We start from the raw sequence: 6000 nt of genomic DNA on the forward strand, positions 1-6000 counted from the left end.
ACTTGAGAATATTCTTTGGCTCCCCTTGTGTCGAATCAATAAATTTGGGTTGAATACTCTATCCTCGAAAGCTGTTGCGATCCCCTATACTTGTGGGTTATCAAGCATTGCACAATTAGTGTTTGTTAGTTTCATTTGTTTTGTTGTGTCTATAGGTGTTTTGGAGCAACCTACGACAAAGCAAGATGAAAATGCCAAACATGATTTCAGTATGGGGACTTCGGGGCACAAGACTTGGAATTACAGGAAGTGAGCCTATCTCACTTGGCTAGGGGAGTGGACGTACAACCCAGCCACCCAGGTTCATGTCCTCACGAGCGCGAATTTGGGTTCTTATTACTTAAAAAAACTCACTGTGGGGGACTTCCCCTACCGCTGTCCTTTAAAAAAAAGACTTGGAATTTGGGATGACAAAATTTTCATTTTCCAAAAATACTCCAAATCAATATCTAATACCACCGGGGTGTTGGTGTCGCTCACATGGTTCCAACGAGTCCAAAAACGTCAAACATAAGAGTTCATATGAAGAAATCACGACTTATATACCGAAGGAGGCCTCGATGTGTACCAAGTGCAGATAGGCCCGAAAGTTGTCCTTTGAAACGAGATTCTGCACCGATTTTGTCCCAATTTGTTCCCTCATGATCCTTGGCTGAAAAGGAAGGGTTTGGGAGAGGATTTGACTCATCTTGATCCCTTGGATCAAAGGAGAGACCCTACATCTATGAAGGAGGTTTGGGGAAAACTCTTATAAATACATCTCCAAACCTAGCCGCCATTGTCATCAGTCATTCATCCAAGATCAATCTTCATCACCTCCATTACTGCCCCAACTCCACCTCCATAGAAGAAGGGACAAGATCAATATAAAGAAGAGGAGGCTCCGCCACCACACACACCGCCCTTCGGGTCGGCACCATCTCCATCGCACCGCCTCCATCGGAGTTGCCCCCTTCTCCACAATTACCGACGCCATTGCCGCCAGCATTGCCATGCCTTCTCCATTCACCGGATCAATACCGGCTTGTAACCTGACCCTCCCTTTTCTGTTGTTCGTTTACATGTTTGACTAGTTGTATTAGTTCTCAGTAATATGGATGAACTCTATATGATTAATTGATGTGATCATTTATCTTCTTGTTCATGTTGGAGTTAGTAGCCTTCGCGAAGGTTAAGAGGAGGCCTCACTCGCATTATCGCCATGATTGTCTGTGAAGTATACTACTACCGCTACTCTACACTAGGATTTGAGGTAATTCGAGGTGATAGTAAAAGCCTCTTTATTTGCATGTTGCAGTTGGTAGGGGAGTAACCCGGAAACTCACATCTGACTGCGTTCATGGGGAAACCGTTAACCTACTGATAATTGGCATGGGAAAACTACAGTTGGTGGCATATGTGGTATGAAGTCTACCTAGAGTAGATCATTTTCTGTACCAGGAACCGTCCACTTATGCACATGAAGAGTGGATTAGAGATACAATAGTTCATATTAGTAGTGATGATTTCTGAACCCTCGAGAATGGTGTACTTCTAAAGCACCATCATCCATTTCCCTAGCAACCGATAGAGTAGACTATTTTCAAACTCCGTTTTGGGTATGTATAGAACTGCGTAAGTGGCAACATACCTATGGGGTTTGTGATGCCTTCTTATTCACTCCCTATGAGATCGACAAACCTTACTTACCATGGAAGTGCTACAAATCCCTATGCACTTATAGGACATCTAGCATTTTCTGGCGCCGTTGCTAGGGAAAATAGTGGTCATTATCTTACTCTTTTTTCTTTAAACCGCCCGAAAATAAAAATTTACTAATAATGCCTTCCGAGATTTCTCTCAATAAATAGACGAAATCTGCAATGGAAGACAAGAGAGACACAAGCCCACCATTGGCTATCAATGCTGAGAAGATACAAGAATTTCTCCAAATATTGGACAAGTGGTCATCGCTAATACGCGAAGAATATCCAATCACTTGTGATGTTTGTAGAATCGAAGGGCATTTAACTTATAAATGTGAGTGCAATTATGCTTCAGTACTTGTTAAGAGGAGCCGCCACCACCATGACGACTAGTGTTGTTGTAGTAGTAGGGGCGCCTAGAATTACCCTAGTTTTGGATGTTGTAGCCTCCGCCATAGTCATCGTCGTGGCCGCCTCCATAGCCACCGTCGCCCCGGCCTTGACCATTGTCGTTATTGTAGCCTGCGCGATCACCCCCTCCTTTGTTGTTAGACCGCCTCCGTACCCCTTTGAAAGACCATCGTGAGTGTTCACCAATGAAGCAGCCAGCACCCGTCCCATGAAAAAGCCGATCGCACTAGTAGAAGCTAGCCACCATGGCGAATAGGTCATCGATGGTGAGGGGGTCAGAGCAGACGTCAAGAGTGGAGCAATGGGTTAGTAGTCCATGTCCATCCTGACGATGATGAAGGAGATTAGTTTGTCAATGGGGGACATGTTTTCCAGCCACAACAAGCTGAAGACCCACAAGTATAGGGGATCAATCATAGTCCTTTCGATAATTAAGAGTGTCGATCACAACGAGGAGCAGAAGGAAATGACAAGTGGTTTTCAGCAAGGTATTTTCTGCAAGCACTGAAATAGTCGGCAACTGGTAGTTTGATAGCAAGATAATTTGTAACGAACAAGTAACGATAATGGTAAATAAAGTGCAACAAGGTAGCCCAATCCTTTTGTGGCAAAGGACAGGCCAAAACGGTCTCTTATAATAAGCAAAGTGTTCTTGAAGGCACGCGGGAATTTCATCTAGTCACTTTCATCATGTTGGTTTGATTTGCATTCGCTACTTTGATAATTTGATATGTGGGAGGACCGGTGCTTGGGTCCTGTTCTTACTTGAACAAACCCCCCACTTATGATTAAACCCCTCGCAGGCATCCACAACTATGAGAAAAGTATTGAGATAAAATCTAACCATAGCATTAAACATTTGGATCCAAATCGGTCCCTTACAAAGTAGCGCAAAAACTACGGTTTAAGCTTCTGTCACTCTAGCAACACATCATCTAATAACTACTCCACAATGCATTCCCTTAGGCCCAAAGATGATGAAGTGCCATGTAGTCGACGTTCACATGAAACCACTAAGGGAATCACAACATACATATCATCAAAGTATCGAACACATGTCAAGTTCACATGATTACTTGCAACACTTCTCCCGTGACCTCAAGAACTAAAATAAATATCACAAATGATATTCATGCTCAAAATCAGAGGGGTATTAAATAGCATAATGGATCTGAAAATATAATCTTCCACCAAATAAACCATATAGTAATCAACTACAAGATGTAATCAACACTACTAGTCACCCACAAGTATCAATCTAAGGTTCCGGTACAAAGATAGAACACAAGAGATGAACTAGGGTTTGAGAGGAGATGGTGCTGTTGAAGATGTTGATGGCGATTGAGGTTGGTGATGACGATGGCTTCGATTTCCCCCTCCGGGAGCGAAGTTCCCCCAGCGGAATCGCTACACCGGAGGGAAAAAGTGCTCCTGCCCAAGTTCCACCTTGAGAGGGCGGTGTTCCATCCCGAAAGTCCTTTCCTTATTTTTTCTAGGTCAAAATGACTTACATACCAGAAGATGGGCACCGGAGGTAGGTTGGGTTGAGCACAACCCACTAGGGCGCTCCTGGGGGGCCTGGCGTGCCCTAGTGTCTTGTGCTCACCAGGTGCCCCCCTGATGAACCACAAGTATAGGGGATCAATCATAGTCCTTACGATAAGTAAGAGTGTCGAACCCAACGAGGGGCAGAAGGAAATGACAAGTGGTTTTCAGCAAGGTATTTTCTGCAAGCATTGAAATAGTCAGTAACAAGTAGTTTGATAGCAAGATAATTTGTAATGAGCAAGTAACGGTAACAGTAAATCAAGTGCAGCAAGTTAACCCAATCCTTTTGTGGCAAAGGACAGGCCAAAACGGTCTCGTATGACAAGCAAAGCGTTGTTGAGGGTACACGGGAATTTCATCATATCACTTTCATCATGTTGGTTTGATTTGTGTTCGCTACTTTACTTTGATAATTTGATATGTGGGTGGACCGGTGCTTGGGTATTGTTCTTACTTGAAGAAACCTCCTACTTATGATTAACCCCCTTGCAAGCATCCGTAACTACGAGAAAAATATTAAGTCAAAGTCTAACCATAGCATTAAACTTTTCGATCCAAATCGGTCCCTTACGAAGTAGCGCATAAACTAGGGTTTAAGCTTCTGTCACTCTAGCAACCCATCATCTAATAACTACTCCACAATGCATCCCCTTAGGCCGAAATATGGTGAAGTGCCATGTAGTCGACGTTCACATGACACCACTAAGGGAATCACAACATACATATCATCAAAATATTGAACACATATCAAGTTCATATGATTACTTGCAACATGACTTCTCCCGTGACCTCAAGAATAAAAGTAACTACTCACAAATGATAATCATGCTCAAGATCATAGGGGTATTAAATAGCATAATGGATCTAAACATATAATCTTCCTCCAAATAAACCATATAGTAAACAACTACACGATGTAATCAACATTATTAGTCACCCACAAGTACCAATCTAAGGTTCCGGTACAAAGATTGAACACAAGAGATGAACTAGGGTTTGAGAGGAGATGGTGTTGTTGAATATGTTGATGGAGATGGCCCTCCCAAAGATGGGAGAGTTGTTGGTGATGACGATGGCGATGATTTCCCCCTCCGGGAGGAAAGTTCCCCCAGCGGAATCGCTTCATCGGAGGGCAAAAGTGCTCCTGCTCAAGTTCCGCCTCCAGACAGCGGCGCTTCATCCCGAAAGTCCCCTCTGGATTTTTTCTAGGTCATAATGACCTATATACCAGAAGATGGGCACCGGAGGTGGGCCGAGGAGGGCACAACCCACCAAGGCGCGCCCAGGTGGGTTGTGCCCACTTGGTGGGTCTCCTCCGTTAGTTATTTGCTCTAGTATTTTTTATATATTGCAAAAACATTCTCCGTAGATTTTCAGATCATTTGGAGATGTGCAGAATAGATAACTGTGACGTAGCTTTTTTAGGTCCAGAATTCCAGCTGCTGGTATTCTCCATCTTTGTGTAAACCTTGCATATTATGAAAGAAAAGGCATTAGGATAACTCCAAAAAGCATTATTATGCATAAAAACAATAACAGTAGGAAAACATTATGCAAAATGGAAGTATCAACTCCCCAAGGTTAGACCTCGTTTGTCCTCAAGCGAAAACCGAAATCGAAAAACATGTCCACATGATTAGAGAAAGAGGTGTCGACAAAAATAAAATACGGACAGAGAAGCATCATGCATATTATTATAACAGCAAAGAAATTTTAATATAAAAAACTTTTATCGTACAACTTCTCATGAACAAGTAACAATTCGTCACAACATTGAAGTATAAAGCATAAACCTTATTGAAAACCAACAAACAATGTTCTTAGTCAACTTTGAAACTACAATTCATCATATTTTTAGGAGGGGTCATGTATCGGAGCCTTTAGGCAAGTTCACATACCCAACCATCATTTAATATTCTATAATTGCTAACACTCATAGCATACCCATGAACAAAAACTTTCAACCGGACACATAGAAAGATCGGGGCTTATAGTTTCGCCTCCCAACGTATTCACCTCAAGGGTGATGCCAACGATAATAACTCATGCCTACTCATATCCAACTGGATATATGTGCCTAGATGTTTCCTCACCACATGATGCTTGCAAAAACAGAAAATAAAAAGGAATAGGGAAGAAAACTTTTGACTCTTACATAAAAGTAAATGCATAGAAGTAAAAGATAGGCCCTTCGCAGAGGGAAGCACATGTTTTCATGCGCTTATTTGTTAGTGTACCAAATTCCTTAATGCAAAAGAACGTCACCTTATATTTCCCCTTATGATAGCCACCATTATTATGCAGTCCTCTGCTTTTATTACTTTGCCATCACAAGTTTGTACAATGCTCAATTTTA

This window comes from Triticum dicoccoides, chromosome 2A, assembly GCF_002162155.2.
Source record: "Triticum dicoccoides isolate Atlit2015 ecotype Zavitan chromosome 2A, WEW_v2.0, whole genome shotgun sequence".
NCBI lineage: Eukaryota > Viridiplantae > Streptophyta > Magnoliopsida > Poales > Poaceae > Triticum > Triticum dicoccoides.